The 21,325-nt window shown below is 42.1% G+C and overlaps 1 protein-coding gene across 9 annotated transcripts in view; it reads left to right on the forward strand.

The window, feature by feature from the left end:
- PLXNB2 (plexin B2) overlaps positions 1 to 21,325 on the forward strand; it is a 251,654-nt gene that overhangs the window by 7,660 nt on the left and 222,669 nt on the right. For 4 of the 9 annotated variants that reach the window (XM_071423798.1, XM_071423794.1, XM_071423795.1 and 1 more), the window contains exon 2: positions 1,949 to 2,051. The exons of 2 other annotated variants lie outside the window; for them this stretch is intronic. The gene's annotated coding sequence lies outside the window, so the exon portion shown is untranslated. The remainder of the gene's footprint in view (positions 1 to 1,948; positions 2,052 to 21,325) is intronic. 3 more of the 9 variants (XM_071423796.1, XM_071423797.1, XM_071423800.1) reach the window with 1 other exon arrangement.

The following is a 21,325-nucleotide window of genomic DNA, read 5'->3' on the forward strand; positions in this document are numbered from 1 at the left end:
TTGACACGCATCATCAGCAACTGGAACTTTTCCCTCATGAACTAACACCTCATGTAAACTGCAGTTGTGGTTATGATGTGTGCACATCTCCCATATGGGTATACGTGGGTGACTCTGCGGTTTTCTTTTCCCCCACATATGTCAAATGGCAATGGTTTTGTCTGAAAAGCTTCTGCACAGGCAGAAAGTGTCTTTGTGAGTACTTTTAAGAAGTTTTTCAAGAGTCAGTAACTCTGCAACCACAAAGCTGGCTTCATGGCTTGGATTAGGCATGTGCTGTGTGGTCCAGGTGTTGGCACCTTCTGCCTACCCAAGCTGTTGAGATGAAAAACCAAAAGACTTTATTTGCCTTGGCAATCCTGAGTCCTAAGTGGTGGTATGAGTTTATGTATTAGTAGGTTGGATAAAACTCTGGGGAGGTGACATCTCTGGTTATTAACAGATGACTTCTTGGTCTGACATTTAACTGGGGGAAGATCTGCAACCATTTCACAGTCCATTGTGCATTTAGTTTGTTATTCGGTGGCATTGATGAAAATTCAGGGCAATATCTTTGTGGGCTCTTTTTTAAATTATTTGATTGAGGGATTTTTCTTTGATTTTGGGCTTTGTTTGGGATTTTTTGAGATTGTCTTCTATAGTTTAGGGTCAGCAGAACTGTCAAGTCCCACAACTGTTTGAACATCTCACTTGGCTCTTGCTCACGGGCCAAACAAAATCTGGGACTAAAGCATATCTTACCTTGAAAATTCTGAGAAAAAAAAAGATCCGTCTTTAAGAATTTGTTCCCATTTGGTTTTGCCTTTTCAGAATTTCATCTTGTTTCTAACAAGAGCCTTTTATTGTTTTGAATTGCATCTGTTCATGCCTTTTAAGTTTTCTTGTGGCTGTATTAAAGACTTTTTGTTGCTGATAATTTTTTTTTCTTTAAAGATGATCAAGTAAACTGTCAGTTGTCTGGGTGGCTTATCAAAAGGACTGAATCTTTAAATCTGATTATACATAATGCTTTTTACCTCCCCCCAGATGCTAATTGCTTTTGTAGCTCTACTTTGCATGTTCTATAATTTTCAACATCTCTTTTTGATCATCAGCCATGGAACTGGGCAGAGTATTTCAGTGTCACTCTTGCCCCATGCTACCCCAATCATTATTTCCATTCACTCTCATATCTTTGAACCCAGGAGCCACCTTAGCCCTTCTAATAACAGCAGAAGTTCTGAATGTGATGCTTAGCTGTGAGGCTGTGTTGACCTCATCCCTTTTGCTTTCCTTGCTTCAGAGGTCACAGTTCTCTGATCTGCAAAACTTACCTGCATCCCTTGTTACGAGATTTATATCTGCGTTCAGGTATCTTAAGATTGTTTTGGTTGGAATGAGCACAGCTTGACAAGTAATTGTTTTAACTCTGTGATTTGCCTTCTGTTTTTATTTCTCATGTTACTAAACCATCTAATCTCTTCATTTTACCATAAAGAACTTGCTTATTTCAGGTAGCTAATAAAACACTTAGGTAATATAGAGCATAATTCCAGTAATTTTGAACTGCAAAAAAAGCATTACAGTTGCATTGTGATGTTACTCACTAATGACAGCTTTTGAGATCTTGAAGTTAACTAATTCTTACATGTTTGTCCTATATGTTTTGACATCCTGTTTTGAAAATCCCAATGATTTGATATCTGTTGCTTATGTCACATCTTTAAGCCTTCAGTTGCTGAAAAAAGCCTTCAGTGTGATACAAAATCAATAGATTTCACAATATTTTATTATTATAAAGATGAAAATGATGAACTTTCTGCAATGTCTTGAGATGCCAGCTGCAAAATGATTCCTTGCTTAAGATGCCCATAGACCCCCTGAGCGAGATCTTTATGTTTGATTGTGCATATTACCCAGTCCCTTGTCTTATGTGTCCTCTGAGGCATCTGTTCTGTGTCTCTTCCAGCAGGAACAAGTACACATCAAAAGGCATTTCACCCCGGACCCTATTTGCACAGAAGCCTGAGCCTCAAGAAGTCCCTTTGACCAGCAACACTTGTGCTGCTCAGGTGGGCTAAGAACTCTTTTGGATGGAGGGTTTTGGTTTTACTTCCATTTCTTCTTCCAAAGCGTCGTGCTGCTTGCTTGAGAAGGAGGAGTTTCTTGTGTAGAGCACTGCGGTGCAGTTGGCTTGGTGTACCGAGATGAGAGATGTCTGTGTGGGACAGATGTGCTTTAGGGTTTAGGTTGAAATATTACAGCCTCAAATTTACTGTAATAATCTGGCACGAAAATGCACTTACTTTGTCATTGTCCTGGATGCTGTCTGATCCAATAGTGATTTTTATGCGTAGTTTTGTATCTCCTGGACCTGTAGTGTAAAAGGACATTAAGCAGCTTGTGGGTGTGAATCATCTCAAATTAACTCAGTTATCAAAACATAGTATCTCAATTGCTCAGAGTAACACTTTCCACTTCACTTTTGCAATGTTTTGCTTGTTGCCACTGTTCAAATTTAAATGCCTATTTACTTTTCCCAGTTGTAGCAATTAGTTATTCTCTTTTAATTTTGATTTTTACGCCTGTAAAATGAGTAAATGTAAACAGCATTCTTGAAACTAAACTCTTCATGCTACTGTCTCCTACTGATAATTTGAAGAGGCAGACTGTGTTTTCTGTTGTCTGTGGTTTAATTAATCTACTTGAATTATACTTGAACAGGAGCTCTGATACCAGAAGAGGGTTTAGCAACCTTGGAAGTTAGGAGCTCATGAATGAGGCAGTGCTGAAGAGTTACTTTATGTTATTATTTTGCTTGTTGGTAAAAGAAGGTGTTTGTAAACTCGTGGCCAGAAGTGGCTACATACTTGCTCCCTTTCCCTCCCTCTTAGAGACTTTTTTGTTTTCTCAGGCCTTTCACGTGTAAAAACTTGGCATGGATAGACAGGTCTCTGTCCCAAACTGAGCTGCTCCAACACCATGCCAATAATTCAGTGGAATCAGTCAGATGAAACTGGCATACTTACTGCAATACTGCAAGTCTGGGCTGCTTTGTGAGTAGGTTTGGTGTCCAGACCAACATCTATGCAAGCCACTGTATGCAGTGGGGTGCTCTAAGTTTCTTGACTGGAGATTTCAGCATGGTGGTTTTGCTGCTGTCTTTAGCAAGCAATTTAATTTCTCTGTGATTTTGTGGTGTGTTTTGTTTTGTTGTGGGGGGGAGGGGTGTGGGTGGGTGTTGGTTTTGTTGTTGGTTTGGGTTTTTTTTTCATTGCTTCACTTTGGGGAATTTTGGGAAATCTGTAGAGAAAAGTACAATTTGGTGGCATTTTTGTCAAGTGTAAGTAGGGCAAGTAGATGCTGCAGCATTCCTTCTTGACCAGAAAGGATAGGGACCTGCTAATTCTCTTAAATTATCCCATGTTGCTTTCCCAAAAGCCCCTATGTAAAAGTAAACCTTGCATCCCCAGATTTCCTGGCTTGAGCAAAGCCTCCTCCAAAGCACTTTCACATCATGCTCTCTGTATCCATGAGATGGCTTGGCAGGAGGGAGCATTTTTGTTCCAAGTGGGTTAGCAGCAGGCTCAGACCATCATTCAACGATATGAAATCTTCAGTGGCAGCTCTGCTGTAAGTAGTTCCTGCCATCACTGGCCAGTACCTGCTTGGTTGTGCTGTTTTGTGGAGCTGTGCTGTGGGCTGGACAGGAGAGCTGATCTAGCATTAGACTGTATTTTATGTAGTTTTTATATGGCTTTGAAAAAAAAGTATTTAGAAGTTTCCCTTCATCTCTGCTGTATTTCACAGCATGGCTGTGCAAACACATGATAATTTGCAATGCTGGATTGAGAAGCTGGAAAGCAATCCCCACACCCCACCCCATTAAAAAAAAAAAAAGAAGAAGAGGATTCAAGACTTGCTTAAAGTAATTTCATTGCCAAGTTCTTTGTGTTATCAAGCCCTGCCTGTGTCTGTAGCTCTCTTCCCTTCCTGCCGGTCCCATCCTGGGTGGCCCTATTAGTCAGGGAAGAAGAGGCTTTTGCAAACTGAGTGAGGGTGTTGAGTTTGTACTTTCAATAGCAGCCATGCTCCTGTGTAGCTGTTCTTTCATTTCAAATAATATAGGGTGGTTTTAAACTAAATACAAGCCTTTTACATAGATCTGGCTGGTGCCCTTATTCTCTCTGGGTGCTCTAAATATTGTGTCCCTGTGCACTTGGTAAGGAAACTTTTTTGGTGTCAGTTTTCTTTGTCAGCTGATGACCTCCAGTGCACTGCTAGCACTCTCCTGAAGCATTAACCATGCACAGAGTCACTTCCTTTTCCCTCTTACCTCAGTTTAAAAGACTTTTCTCTTGAATCTTGTAAATGGGGTGATAATTTCAAAGCAAACAGCTTCCAGTCCTTTCTTGCCAACTTTTGCCCACAAGGTATGCAAAGTAAACAGAGCAGTTAGGAAACTAGTTATGTGCTTTCCCTCCTAGTGCAAGGCATCCCAGGATGGTTCCTAGCCCTCTAAGTAATGAATAAAGGGAGAGATGGAGAACTGGCATGCCTGAGTTGCATTTTAATGTATGGAGCCATTTCACAGATCATTCATATTTTACAAGCTTTAGGAAAACCTTGTAAAATTTTAGGCTTTAAAAAATCTCTACTATTCATATATTGAACATAAAAGTGTTTTATTGCTTGCAGCAGAGAAAGAAAACCGAAATATCTAGGATGGGCTAAAAGAAATACAGAGAATTTTCTTCACATGTAAAAAAATAGCTTTGAAACAGACTTCACCTAAATACAAGGAAGATTCTTACCTCTGGCAGGCTTTTGGGGGGAGCTTAGAAAGATTTTTCAGTGCTACTATGACATTTATAGGTTTGATTTGGAAACTGAATCTGGATGCTGTAATGGTGGGTATGCAGCAGTTACAGGGTACAATACCTGTAACAGGATATGCAGATGCCATTTTGGTGTATTTATTAAAAGGAGACAAGTCTAGGCAACTATTAAAAAATGTGACTTTGAAAAAGTTGACAAATCAATGGTTAATGCTTAATATATTTAGCTCCATCTTAGGTATTGAACGGTCTTTACTAATTGACTTAGAGGAAAATTTGTTAAATGTGAAAATTAGACATAAGGTTATCAACTGAGAGGCTTAGCTACAAGGTGATGGTGAGGCTGTAAAGGGGCAAAAACATTATGTGATCTCTTCCAAATGAGATAGGGCAGGTCCCAAGAGTACAAAGCCTGCAGGAATTCAAATCAACAGTCAAGTTATAATCTGAGGCCATGAGCACAAAGACAACTTCCATTTTATGCTTGTGCATGTGGCAGCACACTCCAGGAAGCTGGAGTTCTCCTGGTCCCAAAAGAAGATCCTTCATTATCAATTTTACTCCCTTGGCATGACTCAAAGGACAGTATGATAATAACCTATAGTGGTACTCCTTCACACATTTCTATCCACTTCATAAAAGTAGCTCTATGCATGGAGTGTGCTCTACTCCTTTTTAGAAACAGGATCTCTGTTTAAAAAAAAAAAAAATTGAATTTATTATATACAATATGTATAATATATTTTATAGTTGCTATCAAGGGTTTTTAAAGGAAAGTATGCTCTGTCTTATGGAAAGTTTCCCCTGATGTTTCCCAACTGAAGGTTATGAAATTCTCTGAAGATGGGGGCTTTTTTCCATAGAAATTCCTTGAGTTCCATGAATGTTAACTCAAAACACCTGAAAGAATGTAACATATCTGTCTTCTGGAGTATTTCATTTGTACTTGTGCCAAAAGCAGAGCAGCAAACTCGGCTGCAAGGACCTAGTTTGGCTGAACTTGTAGTCCCTAGAATATATAAGAAGATTTTTTTTTAATATAGATTTAATGCTAAGCTCTTATATTTACTGGAGAGAGAGAGAGAGGAAATATTACAATTTGAGTAAATTTTTAAAAATAATTTATATATATATTAGCCACAAGGAAAGGATAATATGTTCCTGGAATAATTTCTTTTTAAATAGCTGTGCTATTTAAATGCAGCATGAACTCAAACATCCCAAACCACACAAATTTTTGCTCTTTAGTTCAAATAAGCCTTACCTCAGTTCACATATATATATTTTTTCCTGAGTGAAATTTTGAATATCCTCTTTACAAACCAAAAAGAGAAGGTGTTGAATTAGCTTCTGCTTAGTGTAGCCCCTTTAAAGCAGACATTGCTTTATAAGATTTGATTCAGCATCTGCTTTTTACCTTAATGAAGTTAAAGCTGTCCAGGTAATACAATTACAAATGTGATGCAAATTGTAATGCAAAGCCAGGAGATTGTCAGCCCAGAACCTTTGTGTATGAGCTGCAAATCATCAGAGTAACCTTCTCTTCAGTACATACCCATTCCCATTCTCTGTCCATCTCCTGGGAAAGAAAAGGCAGCAGTAGCCAATGGGAGAGATTGTAACTTCCTGGCTCTACTTGGTGCAAAGGTTAACAAAGCACATTGGAGTCCAGATTTTTTATTTTTTGTCATCGTGTGGCAGTTTGAATGGCTTTCCTCTTGCTCTGTGGGCAGACAGAAGGTATTGCCTTATCTACTTTTCTGTCACAGTTACAATAGCCTTGCTTTTTCTTCAGGCTGGGCCTGTTAAGCCTAGTGGGGATAGTATAGTTTTCATCTTCTCATCTGGAGAAACTTGGCAACAGACTGCTGAGTGATGGGAAGGTTAACTAAAGGGAGCAGTCCTTGCAGTAGCTTTATATTATCTGGCTGTTTGAAAAGGAGATAAAAAACTTGGTGTCGTCTAAGTTAGGTTTTATCTTTGTGGTGTGAGGCTGCACATGTGAAAGTTTGAGAATGCCGGAATATTTTTCTTGTTTCTAAGTTTAGCTATAAATATCTATGGCCTACTTAATATTAATCTGTGTACTTCAAAATGAATTGCAGATTACAAGAAAATCAGATTGCTTTCTTCAAGTAAGCTGTTGGGAAACTCAAGACATTCAGAGAAAGTGAATTAACTGAAGGTGTGGAGATGGAGTACACCAAACCTCAAGTTACCTGCAGGGCACTCTTGAGAGAGAAAGGGGTACTCTTAAGAGAGAAATTGACTTTCTACTCATGAAGATGGAGGAAGCATCATGCTGACTCATCTTCCCACTTGGGAGTTGTTCTTCAGTGGAGAGGTCTATCATTAGATCTTTTTCAGGAAATGAGGTGGCTGCCATTTAACAGGAGAGGAAAGTGAAAGATGAGTCTGTTACTTACTTGCCCAGGATCAGAACTGCATATCCAGGAGTAAAAATCATGTGTCCAAACAACTTTGTTCAGAGACCCTCCAGGGTCTCCTTCTGCAGAATGACCCTCAGGTGGTGTTTTGGATTTATTTTGTATGTAAATTGTATAAATTCAACTAACAAGATCACACAGATGTTATACAGAGTGCATTTTTGTGCAGCTAAATTGAATTGTGAATCTGTACTAGTGGGTCCAGTTAAAATAAAGTATTACCACATCAGTCATAGCAGAGACATGTGAAGGAAATCCTTTGCTAGCATTCCTAGGGAATGCTGCACATGCTTCGCTGTTCCTAGAGTGCAAAGTCATTCCTCCCTCCTAAAGAGCATCCAAATGCTTTTAATATTGACCTGGAGATTAAAAAACTCCAACAACAAAGTGTACAGCTAGCATTCTATTACTGTATTGAATAGCTATTAATATGGCTGCTGTGGGAGATGGGGCAGGAAGGGAAGCATGGCTGCCTGGAGCTGTAAACATAACAGCTTCTAAAGTTTTAAAATGCTTCTTTCTGCCTCCTCACACGTTCATGCTACCTGCCATCCCATGTTTGTATTTGGTATGTTGATTTGGGGAAAGATTTGATTTGACACTACAGCACAGCTTGAGGAACCAGCTGTACAGAATATTAATATCTGATCTTATTTCATTAATATCAATTTCAGGCCTGCATTCCAGAGAGGGTTAATATTAAGCTGGTTTTAATCACAGCAATATTTTCCAGATTCCTAGACAAAATGCACCAGCTGGTTTGCACTAAATTTTACAGTGCAGGAGACAAGGAACAGACTTCCTCACAGAAAGGGAACGTGGCAGTGTAAGTCCTGGGAGAATGGGGAGTTTCAAGCACTGGGCAGGATGTCTTGCTTTCACAGTGAGCTCTGGCAAGGGCAACACTGAAAAGCAGAGGGGCACCTACTTTTGGCTGTGCTCTCACCTTGGTTTTCAATGTTGCTGCTCACCTCAGGCTCTTTGCTCTGATCCTGCCTTGGCTCTCTTTTTGACTTGTGTTTCTCTCTCATGGCAAGTGGCAAGCTTTCAGGAAAGCTGTGTTTCTGGGAGGGCTTGTGGTTGTCCACTCCACTCCCTGCATCCCACCTAAAGCAGAAGTGGTTGTACAACCACTGGCTGGAAGTTGGAGAAAACATTGCAATGCCTGATCTCGTGTGAAACCACTAAATGAGGTTATTAGACATTAATTTATTTTTTTTAACAATTCAGATATGCAGCCTTGGAAGAAATGAATGAACCATAGCTTCCTGTTTTCCTCCACCTTTTTCTACCACATAAAATGGCATAATTAAATAGCAGCTATATTGTTTTACAAATGCCTCTATGCGTGAAATTAGTGTGCTTCCCAAAAAAGCCCTAAAACTGAAAGACTCTGCAGTGTTTGTTACAGTAAGTTAGGCCTGTGACATTCTATCCTCTGAGAAATATTCCTGCATGGAATCTCGTTATCCAGTTCATCAACATGCATAATTTCTTCCACTGCTCCTAGCTTTGAGTTGAGATTGGATTTTGTGAAGATGTCTGCAGAGGAGTTTTATGTATGGAGCTGTATGAAAAGAAAAGGTTAAAAATTGTGGTTGCAGCAGCCGTGAAAAGCTATAGCATAAACGTTCACTGCTTTAAAATATGAAAAAAACCGGTGTCTTTTAAATATCAAAGGGATTAGTATTAATCCAGCACTTGTGATTTTCTTAAATCATGTTATTTGCATAATAATACTCACCACCTGCTATATCTTCAAAGCGCTTTTCAGACATTAACTAATTGATCTTTGTAACACCCCTGTGATGTAAAGACCTGTTATTATCCCCAGTCTGCAGATGTGGAAACCAAGACCCAGAGTAGCTGAAGGAACTTGTTGGGCACAGGGCTGAGGCAGTGGCATCGAGGGTGCCACGTTTCTATTGTCCTGTCTTCTGGCACTTCCCACTTCCAGGGGCAGCTACAATTTCTTTTTGCCTTTCTTTAGGAACAAAAAAAGAATGGATTTATTTTTCTGTGTCTTTGGAGGGATATTGTTGGGGGATGTTTGTTTGTTTTGATTTTGAGGGTCTTCTGCTAAATGATTTTGCTTTTGTTTTTATTTGCCCAGTAGTCAAAGACAGATAAGACAAAAAGGCTTTTTATGTCTTCTTATTGTCTGTGTGCACCACAGTGAACATGGAGAGCTCTTGAGCACTTTGTTCTTTGTTCAGGACTCAGTATGGTCTTCTTAAAACACAAGAAGATCCATGTCAATATGAGAAAGAAGAATGTAAAGAACTTTACACTGAGGGTGGCAGAGCACTGGAACAGGCTGCCCAGGGAGGTTGTGGAGTCTCCCTCTCAGGAGACATTCAAACCCACCTGGATGTGTTTGTGTGTAACCTGCTTCTGGTGGCCCTGCCTTGGCAGGGATTGGACTAGATGATCTCCAGAGGTCCCTTCCAACCCTAACAATTCTGTGATTCTCTGATTCCTGTTAGTAGTTTTATGGTCAAACTTGTCCCTGCTTGTCAGAGTAAGAAATTATTAAAATGAGAAGTGACAGGGTGAGTTGCTTATTGTTATAAAATTTAAATACCTGTTTCCATCCTGTGCTGGCAGTGAGCAGCCATTCTGGTGCCTGCCAGAAGAGCAGCTGGTGTCTGTGATCAAGGGCTGTGGAAGGCTGGGGTGGTGCAGCCATCAGGATGGCAGCATGTTCCCAACATCTGCCTCACGGTGTTCCGGTCTTCCTTCACCAGGTGTCTGGGGTGTTCCAGCCCTCAGTGTTGTGGGTCACAGGCAGGTGATGTGTAGGTTCCCCCAGCCTCTCTCACTGCTTTTTTTGGAGCAGAGCTTGGTAAAGTGACAGGTGGGCCTTGGTAAGTGCTGTGCACCTGAGCAAAATGAGGCAGAAATGGAGGACAGACAGGTGTCACACACCCCAGTCAAAGAAGAGATATTAAAAGGTCTTTCATGGATAATAATCTGACTTTAAAACAGGGTATTAAAAAAATATATTACAGTCCCTTTAATCTGGCAGTGTCACTTCAATACTTAGTGCAAGGGCTTAACATTAAAGTGAATGCATTTGTTTTTACAGATGTTTCAATGGCATTATCTCATGCAGGAAAGTAAATCTTGTTGATGGAGCACTTGGAGCCCATCAGTGCAGTTTCAGACCAAACCTCAGGGAAAGCATGTGCCATGCCAGCTTCCAGAAGATGATTTTGTGATTTCCCAAGTGCAGTATTTATGCTCTCACAAGGGCTGCAGCAGTGACAAAGGAGCAGATTACTTTAACAAGTTATGGACATGGCTATATGTACTTGCTTTAGTTATTTGGCCAAATGGGGGGCCAGGGTAGGTGAGGAGCTGGAGCACAAATCACTCTGAATCCTGTTGTACTCCAGCTGGGACAGATGGGCTGTAATGTCTCTTTAGGATTGCAGACCTTTGCATGCTTGTGGGTTGTTTGCTTCTCTTCACTCCTTAGAACACCATTTCCATACACCTCTGTTGATTCAGGACAGAAAGGGGTCCACCTTCAGGTGACCATGTTGCTTGTCTCATGAGGTGCTCCCTCCATGATTTGTGTCATTTTCAGGTGAAAGGGGTGAAACTGGTGAGTTCTTTGTGAAACACTGATCCTAGAGGGAAGGGCAGCTTAGGAGAGGGAGGAGAGTGGGCAAAGCTCAGATCATACTTCAAGTGAAGCTTGGAGGCAGCTGAAGCACTCCAGTGATGGTTATTGTGCTAGTCATGGAGAGAAGCTGGATAAAAGGTGGATCACGTAGCAGGGCTGGAAGCATGGGAGAGGGCACAAAGGGTGAATTCAGCTTGTGGGAGGCATTGTGTCAACCCAGTGTGCTCCTCTGGCAGCCTTGCCCTGCCTGGGAGAAGGGTTTGGCTGTGGTGTGCTCCCAGCAGCTGCAGTGGTGCCACATTGCTTCCTTCCCTGACAGAGGGCAGGGCAGGCCTCACTCCAATGGGAGCCAAGCAGCACAAGAGTCTCAAAGGGAAGTTGCCATGGTCACAACTCTATCAGATGTTTTTATTTTTTGTGGCCAAGGGCAGCAGCTTGTGCAGTGACCTCTCATTTGGCTCTTGTGCTTGGGCAGTGTTGCTGGGGCTGATGGCAAAGAAGAGGTTGAGCTTCTCTTCTTGCTTGACAAGTACTTTTTGGCAATGAGATCATGTCAGAATTACAACATGGACAGTGAGGCCCTGGCTTCTGAAACATCAAATGGAGGTATGTTCTCTGTCTCCTGAATTTGTTTTGGTTTAGATCTGAAACTTCTGGATGGTGATGGTTTGTTGTACTACTAATGGTAGATGTACCAAAAAGAGTTGTAGAACACTTCTTATTGTAGCATACTTCTTGTAATCAGGGCAAAAATGTTTTTAAACCCAAACCTATAATGTTTCTCTCCCTCTCTCCCTTAAAGTAACCAGAGGAATAAAAATATTGTTGGCACTCAGGCTTATGATTCAGACTTGGGATTTGGTTTTTTAAGCTTGATGTTTATAAAGAATGCAGGGCTCTCTGCAGCAGTGAATGACATCCTACTTAGGTCCAGCTGAAGTTTCTCCATAGGATCCCATCAGAAGGCCTCAATTCTGGACTGCAGACAACATCAAATGCAATTTATTCTTGGCCCTTGGATCAGCCAAATTTTTTTTTTTTTAATTCTTTCTATTATTATTATTCTGAATACCTCCTCAGTTTCCTCAGTTTTGGGACTGAGCTGATATCTTCCTAGGAAACATGGGCAGCTATCAAATAATGGTTAGTTTTGATCTCTTTTCTTGTGGACTCTTCTGTAATATCAGCCCATGTGAGATTTCTCAGCAAACTCAGTTTATTTAAAAGAACATTTAAAATAATGGAAAATAGATTTAAGGTGGGATTTGAAGAAGCCATATGCAGATGGAGTCCATGCTCTGTCATAAGGCAGAGAATCAGCTGTAGTTAAGCCATTCATTGAACCTCCTCCTCTAAAGGAAAAGACTTGGTAGCTGTCATTCCTCTGCTCAACTGTTATTACTGTGAAGTTTTTCCTGATGTTTATCCTGAAACTCCTGGATGCTGTTTAGGTCTCTTGTCTTTAATAGACATGGTGAACAGTTCATTCCCTTCCTCTGTGACTAATTTCTCCCTAGTTGAATACTCAGTAAAAGCTAAATCACTTGCCAATAATTCTTGCATCCTTGAAACAGCAAAAAAATCAAGCTTTTAAACTGGTTAGTATTCTCTTAAGAAATAACACTATTTTGGCAACTTATACAGCCTTGAACTTGTTTGTGAGCTGACTATAGACTCTGTAACTGGATAGGTTTGTTTAGTAAACTTTTTAAAACCTCTCACCTTTTAAAATCCAATTGTTTCCAGACTGGGGTTATAAATGGGGTTCTGTGCCTCTTGTTTAATTTTGCTGTGAACAGAACAGCTAGTGTCTTCATTCAAGGGCCTGCCTTGCTTTGTACCGGCTGATTTACAATACAATGTGTAAATTTAGGAGCAGTCTGGAACAAAGGAGAGCCTGTTTATCCAAACAAATTTGAGGGTGAGGGTGAAGAGGTAAATTGCAGCCTGTTCACTGAACTGCAGCTTGAAAGCAGAACCAAATGCAGGGGAAACGTGACAGGCAAATGACTGGTGGGGGGGCAAAGCTTGGCTCAGCGTCCCTGTAATTTTAGGGTAGTGCTGACCCAAGGAGCCCAGGCGTGCTGTCGCGGTGCCCAGGTGCTTGCTGGTCCTTTGGAGGAGCTTCACTGGCAATTAAAGACTTTTTGTAGATGGTTTTTGTGCTTTGCTCAGAGCAGTTCTGTAGTCAGTTGTGCAGAATCCAGTGTAACCTCTTGGCAGGTGCTGCTGTGGTTCTCCAGTCTGCTGTGCCTTAGCTGATTGCTTCTACTTGTCCTGAACTGAAGCCAGCAAACACATTTCTTGGATTTAAGTATTCTGGGTATTTTAGCCTTATTGTTAAGCTTGAGTATTTCAGCTATAACAGCTAAGTCTATTAGCAAAGAGATTAAATTGTGAAGAAGTTATATTGCCTTGTCCAGACATGAAAAATAAATTGTTAGAAATAGGCTTCCATCCAAGGCATGATCACTCCTGCAAAACAAATTGGACAGAAATACTGTGGTGCTTTTCTGTGCCTTGCATGCTTGCTCTTTGCACTTCCTGTAAATGAGTTTGCTACCTAATTATGGAACAGGTTAAGGAGGATCACTATTCAAACTGTATTGATAGTGCTTCCTAAGGTTGCAATAGAGGCCTGGTTTGCTAAAACTCTATTTTTTATTCTGCTTCTGCAACCATGTAACATTTTGAAAGGGTGATTTGCAGAGCAAGGAAGGCTGGGACCTGAGTATGGTGAACTCTCCTTTAAGGCAGCTCATCAGCTTCTTGGCTCAGTCGCATCCTGCGTGCTGTGTAGTATTTACTGTTGTACCAAGAAACATGAAGTTCCATCTGTCCTTTGTTTTCCTGCCCATTAAGTACAAAATTCATTTTGGTTTAGCAGAGCTTTCCTCTAAACTTTTGCTGAGTTATAAATTATGGCTTTCCTGAAATCTTCAGCCTTGCCTGTGGGAAGAACATTTTAATTTGGTTTAACAGTAGATGAGTAATCTAGCTACAGATAGTGATTTTTCAGTTCAGCTGCAGTCAGCTTCTTGCTCCAACTGTTCCACTAAAATTTCAGAGGTGGCAATCAATTCCCAGCCAGCCTTGTTTATCCTCCCCTTGACTTTTCTTGTTCTCTTCTTAGTCTATGACACTGAAAAGTACCATCTTATAAAGCATGTGTGCTGTATTCATGTTAATGGTTTTCAACACAATTTTGTTAAGTCAGGTTGCTGAGCTGTTTTTGCTCTGTTCGGTCATCACCTAGAATTTTAGCACAGATACTCAAATATTTCATGCTTGCCACTTCAAAACAGATTAATAGTATCTCTTCAGGAATATATTTTAGCTTCTCATATCTGTTTTGGTTCTTTCCACTGTAAAGTGGGAAGAACTGGGTAAGCATTAATTAAACTAGTTTATCTTGTTCTCGTATACATAAATATGAAGTCAGGCTGAAAGTTCTCATTTGGCAAGCAGGTCCATTTTATAGGCATCCAGACTTGGAACACATCCTTTCAACATCAGCAAGATCTGTTATTTGGGTGGGTGAATTGATGGGCCAGAGAAATGGGCCTGCAAGCACAGGGGTAGGTGTGCCAAGGCCAGCAGGGAAGCTCCTGTTTCGGGTCATGAAGCACTTCTCAGGGCATTTGGGTGATAGAAGAGAGGTACCCTGATGATGTGGAAGCTGCTGCCCCAAAGGTAATGGCAGGTCAGCAGATGGAATGCACTGCTCTTGAGATGCTTGTTTTTGTTCCTCTAATTAGTATGTAAGGTTAATTTCCTCTTGAGTATGTGAAAGAGGAAGGCTCACTCTTCAGGGACTCAAGCTGCCTGGAGGAGTGGGGGGGTTGTTTTGTTTTGTTTTAAGCAACTCAGTGTGGTATGCACTGTTCCTTGATGGAAGGACAGAAGCTTCATAGCTCTTGTTTTAAAAGCTATGGGCTATGGGTCAGCCCGTAAATGTTATTAATTTCATATGGAGTGGCTAAACTTCCTGCTGACTTAGGTAATGTACCCACTGAGCTTGGACAAAAGGTTAGAGATGGCAATTATGGAAAAATCTTTTTCCATTAAGCTTTTGTAAGCTCAACCAAGCCACTGTCAATAATTACGCATTTTTCCCTGCTATTGTGGACTGACTCTAATCCAGACTTGGTTTATTTAATTTTTTCATTGCTTGAATGTGCACACTCAAGATACATGGGGAATATCAAGCAACATGGAGTACACACTGAGCAAATGCATTTGCTGGGATGTACCTGGTGTGTCAAGCAGTGAATGGATTTACAGTGTGTTTGTAAGTGGTCATAACTGGGCTGTAAAAGTGAATGGTTTTGTGCTTTTAATTCTCTGTTTGTCTCTTAAGTTGAACAAGGCATCTTGCAGAGTGACATTGGGCTGGAGGAGGGGGTACCAGGAGGACTAGAAATAGCAGCTGTTTGTTTATGCCAGAATTTTTATTCTCTCTCTTCCTTCTCCCTTTCCTAGGGATAGTCTTATGTATTCCACCCACTCTCATTCCCTTCTGGTGAATGTGTGTGGATGTGCTCCAGGACCATATGTGCTCGTAGAGATATACTTCAAAGGAAATTCTAGACTGCCTAGAGAAGCTGCTTGTGTTTAGACGAGGCCTGAATTTACCGACTGCTGCAGCATTTCTATTGAAGAACCACATGGCAGTGCTGCTGTTTCTTTCCTTCAGCACCTTTACACACTGATGAACACCCTTAGCCCCCAAAGCAAGTGAGCTGCTGATAGGTGTACTCTGTATGAACTGAGGCAAGCTGAATTTCACTTCAAGGCATCAGCTCAGCTGGGCTTTTTGGTGGCTAGTTCACATGCTTTAGATTTCATGATGTATTTGCCCAGCAGCGAAGATAATATGAGGTTGTTTCTTTTTCCACCTCCATACAGAATGATTTCTTCAAAGAAAATTTTACCAGGTGGTTTTCTGGAAAGTTGGGAACTTGCCCCAGCTGATTCAGGGACACTGTCCTACCAATCCATTATTTCTAGGTATTTAGGATTCTGGCTGCAGACCAAAAGGACCTTGTCTGTGTCTGCTCTCTTGCAGCTATTCTTGGTTAGATGCCTACTTTCTGTTTGACACACCTCTGCAGATTCTTGATGGCTTCCATATGAATGGTGTGGTATTAAACTGAATATGCTAAACATACTCCTTGTTGGGGAATGCAGGGCATCTGGTCCAGATTTTGGCATCCTTTTCCTTCCAAAAAACAGAATTGTACAATAGATGCTCCATTCCAGCAGCAGCAGCTTTTGAATCTGGACTGTATTGAAGTTAAATGTTTGCCAGGGGTTGTCCATTACATTTTGTAATATGAAACATTGACCTTTCATATGAAAGGCATTTATTTCATATGAAAGCATTTGTTTTATATGAAGGCATTTATTTTAAAAAGTCCATTTTTATGGGTATTTGGTCCACTACTCTTAAAGAATGAGTGACTGGCAGATGTGTCAGTGGACTTCTATAGCATCCTTCACACTTTACGTGCTCTAATCCATGGTGCAGATCTTCATTAATTTGTTTCTGTAAATGCCAGTTTCATATCTCAGGGTGATCCTGTTTGTAGCTAGCTGGAGGTAAGGGAAGGAAAAATAGTTTGATTTTTCACAGGTGTTGCCATGCAGTCATGCATTCCCTTCCAGAGACTTCACTCTTTGGTCAGCCATGAAATGCAGAATGTGAGGGTGTGTATGGAAACTGTCAGCTAAAAAAACACCCTCTGGATGTAGGGAATTGGTTGTATTAGGGATGAGCAGTCTTGCTTGCTCGCACCCTAAGCCAGCAGCATAAAATTGCTTTTAGATACTTGAAAACAGAAAAAGAAAATTGCTTCTCCCCCTCACCCTGCCTTTGGAAGAGCATGTTCTTGTTAGCTGTGCTGCTTGTAAAGGTGGGACTCTCTTTGTTATCCCTGACATGGTCTGTTGGTGTGCTGGGAGGGCTTCTCGCCTCCCCGACCACGTATTTGTTTCCCTATTATTCATAGCTGGTGGAGTGTTTGTGTTCACAGGATTATTTGTTTACAAATGATATCGTTTCTCCTGAGACATCTTCTGATGATGATCAATGGCTCAGTTACTTTTAATAAAGCTGAGGCAGTCAGACACAGGAATTCTTTTGAAGTTGTTGAGGCCTCATCTGAGTCATATAATACCTTAAATGAAAACAGAGCAAATAGGAAATGTAGAAACGAATGACAGGTGTTGGCAGGAGGGATGTTTAGGAAGTTTATAGCTTTCACATCTTTCTTTTCTGCTCAGGGCAGATGATTGTTCTGCCTTTAGGCACAGACAAGCCGCAAATGAGAAGATGGTGGAGAAAAATGGGGAGCAGTGGCATGATGGGAGGTGTGTGATGGATCTGACTGAACAGATTTTTCTTCAGCACAGGCAAAGCTCTTTGTTCTGGTGGACCATGTTCAGCACTTAGTGCTGATGCCCTTGGCCCCAGGAAGGTGGTCACAGGGTAGAGCTGGCTGGAGGCCAGGACTCAGCAGCTCAGTTTCTGACAAGGATAGATCTCCTAGGACCTCTAGCAATGATTAGTTCTGAGATGCTCTGGCAGGCACTGAGTGGTTTTGGGGCATGTTTGGAAGCTGATTCAGTAATCTATAAGAGATATTTTCATATGTTCCAGTTGTCCCCAGCCTTACTACCTGGGAACGTCCATAGGACTATTTAAGCCATTTCCTAATTCAGACTGCACATAGGCTTTAGCCAAACTAGCAAAGCAGTGGTGCTTTTCTGCAGATTTGGTTAAAGGGCATCTTTGAATACTACACTCAACCTTTTCCTTCATAGGAATGGATACACAGGGGTGAATGCTGAGAGAGGACTTCTCTGTTGCTCACCTTTCCAATATTATGGAACTTTAAGACATTGATGGCCTTTAAAACTCCTCTAGATAGAATAGCTCCTCAGAGGTGCCAAAAAAGTTGGGTTTCAGGAAAAAAACTCAAGTATGAGTAATAGGTGTGTTGTCCTGACAGTTTTTGTAACCCTGGACATTTGCTACTGAAGAAGATCCAGACTCTTCTTTCCCCTTTCACCTTCTCATCCCATCAGCCTCCAAGCTTTCTGAACCAGCACATACTGTTACCTCTTAACCTCTCTCACTTCTCTGCTGTGCTGCTGCATGGATGAACAGTTGACAGGTGATGCTCTCTGGCATGGCTGTGGCAGGCTGCTTATTGTTTTGCCATTACCTGGGTGTCATTTCCCATGGCACCCAGTACCTGACCATAGTCTGAGAGCCACTGCCCTCGTCCTGCTGGGCTTGCTCGCTCCTACACAACTACCAAAGGGCACTGCTGATTTTCCACCTTCCAGAAGAGGTCTAACTGTGTGTGGGTACCCTGGTTTAGGTATTGGCTCATACTAACCACCACTAACTTTTGGGGACAGATTGGTGCGTCCTTTATTTCCTGAGATCACATTATCACAAAATGGTTGAGAATTGGAAGGGACCTCTGGAGGTCATCTGGTCCAACATTCCTGCTCAAGTAGCTCCTGCTAAAGTCAGCCATTTTGAATATCTCCAAGAATTGACACTCTACATCTGGGCAACCTGGGCAGTGTTTGGTCATCGTTGCAGTGAAAAAGTGTCTCCTGATGTTCAGAAAGAATCTCCTGTGTTTCATTTTGTGCCCCTTGCCTCTGGTCCTGTCACTGGCACTACTGTAAAGCAGCAAGCTCCACACTCTGCACCCTCCCTTCAGCTATTTATATATATTGACAAGATCCCCCACAAGCCTTCTCTCCTCCAGACTGAACATTTACTGCTCTGTCAAGTTTTCTTCACAGAGAGGTGCTCCAGACGCTCAATTGTATTTGTGGCTCTTGGTTTAACTCTCTCCAGTATGTTGATGCCCCTCTTGTACTCAGCCCAGAACTGAACATGGTACTCCAGGTGTGGCCTCACCTCCTCAACCGACTGGTAACACTCCATCTGATGCAGCCTAAGACACCATAGACTTTCTTTGCATGTCCCTCACTCATGCTGAACCCAGTATACACCAGGACCCCCAGCTCATTTTCTGCCAGACTGCTTTCCAGCTGGGTGGCCTTCAGCATATTCTGATGTCTGGGGCTGTTCCCCACTGGTGCAGGACTTTGCACTTCTCATTGTTCATGAAGTTGGACAATGGACCTGTTGGTCCATTTCTTGAGTCAGTCAAGGTCCCTCTGTATGGCAGCAGGACTCTGGTGTATCAGCCACTCCTCTTGGTTGTGTGCCATCTGCAAGCTTGCTGTGGGTACATTGCCCCACCATCCAGCTGACTGATGATGATGGTGAACAGTACTGGACCCAGTACTGGCCTCTGGAGAGCACTGCTGGTCACTGGCTTGAACTTTGCACAGATGATGGGTATGAGTTTTCTGGTGCCAGGCTCTGAGCAGCAGGGAAGTGGGATTAAAAAGTCCCTTGACTGGCTCTTGCTGGAAGCTGATGGAAGCTTGTGTGAGCAAGGTGCAGAGACACAGGGAGTTGGGGCAGTGTTTGCAAGGGATTTTGCTTGACAGGGGAGGAGGAGAGCTTTCAGAGAGAGATGTGTATTTGTCTTGTAGGTTAATGACAATTTGTACAATTTTATCACTAGTCTTGAAAATAGTTTATCACTAGCTTAAATCCCCAGCTTCTGGAGTCAAATGAACTGAGGGAATGTAAGCATTTTCTTAACAAAATATTAATCTCCTTGTTCCTGGTATTAACTTGAGAAGGAAGAGCAATTTAAATCCGAATGCTTAAAATGAAAGGTAAATAAAAACATGACTTATTTGCCACCAGTGGACCTGAGATCATCGAAATGGCCAGGATCCAGATGGCTTTGCAGCCTGCACATCCAGTGTCTGGGTGGCTCAGGTACTGCGGGACTGCAGGCACCCCACGATAAAGGCTTGCTGCTGGAGTGCATATGCATTATGTTGAGACGTGTCGTGCTGCTTGGGCTACCTCCTTTAATATGCTTGTAGTCATCCTTTGTCTGCAAATGTAGCTTTCAGGCTGAGTGTTGTTCCTCTTTCTTTATGGGCAAGGGTGGAGTTCGGTGGTTTCCATCCTGCCCCCTGTTCCTTGTGCCTCTTTCTCATTCTCTGCAGCTGGTGGGAACTGCTTCCTCCCCAGCTGATTCAGCCTCTGGAAGGGCTGTGCTTCGTGCCAGACCTGGGAGATGTTTTGATTTGGGGGTGATTTGTTTGGGTTTTTTTAAAGAACGTAGTGCTCTTTTGGAGGTTTTATTTTTAAACTCTATGTGTGAACGTGTACCCAGCTTGGCTGTGGTTAGGTAAGCAGCTGAATTAGCACAGGGGAAAGGTGTGGTAGCTCTCCTGTGCAGGCAGGGATGCATAGGGGTGGCAGCAGTGGGAAGGAGGCAGCTCCCCAAACCAGCTTTGCCGCTGCCAGAGGATTGGCAAGGTGCAGCGGCATCCTTCCCCAGGTGCTTCTGCACTTCCCACCCCTCCCCAAAGTTGCTGCTCACTTGCTAAAACCTGGTATAACAGAGTCCAAGGAACTCCTTGAAAGCTGGAGAAACTTTTACTTCAGCTCCTTAGTGACAGAACTGAAGGCATAGCCTCATCTGCCATAAGTACAGACAGCCCGACCGGGCTGGAGGGGAGCCGGGGACATTTTCCCCCAGAGTGACAGGAGTGCTGAGCTAGGTGTGCACCTTGTCCACCTTGTACACACTTCTATAGCTAAATCACTCTAATTTTGTTCTAGTCCAAAACAAAGTGATCAAGCTTGGGCTGTATCTATGGTCACAACGAGTCTTCTCATGCAGGATGAGTCACAAGATCAGTGGGTAATGGAGCTGGAGAGGGGCCGAGGCTGAAGGCCCTTGTACTCTGAATGAGATTTTCAGTGCCTGTGCCTGGGTTCCTCTCCAGTAACCTCATTTTTTCCTGCATTGGAGCTGAGTTTATCATAGCCCTGGAAAAGACATGGGCATTAGCTGCGTTGTAATTGCCTTGCAAAGGAACTTCTACTTAGGTATTAGTTTTTCCTGGCTCACCTCTGTGAGGAATCCTGTCTAGCAGCCAAAGAGAGCCGAGCCCTTATAAAAACCACCCATAACACTGCTCGTCTCTGAGCATCTGTTAGCTGTGTCCCAATTGGCTTGAAGGATCTGTGTACTCGGGGCTTCTGAGCAAAAGCTGTGTGAACCTGCCAGAATTATGCCCTTGGCTGCAAAAAATAAAAAAAAAAGGCACATAGAGTCCAATTACTGCTATAAGCAGTATAAAATAATGTTAAATAACTCCTGATTTTTAGATTTAATTAAAATGAAAGGCTGCATTGGCACAGCCACTTCTGAATTCTCAGTGAGTGGTAGGAGTTTTCAGCAAGGTCTACAGGAGAAACTTTGAAATTATTCTAGTTGTGCTGGAAGACAGAGATCCAAAAA

Source organism: Agelaius tricolor, unplaced genomic scaffold (genome assembly GCF_023055355.1).
Source record: "Agelaius tricolor isolate 1412-34295 unplaced genomic scaffold, bAgeTri1.0.p SCAF_3, whole genome shotgun sequence".
NCBI classification, from domain to species: Eukaryota; Metazoa; Chordata; class Aves; order Passeriformes; family Icteridae; genus Agelaius; species Agelaius tricolor.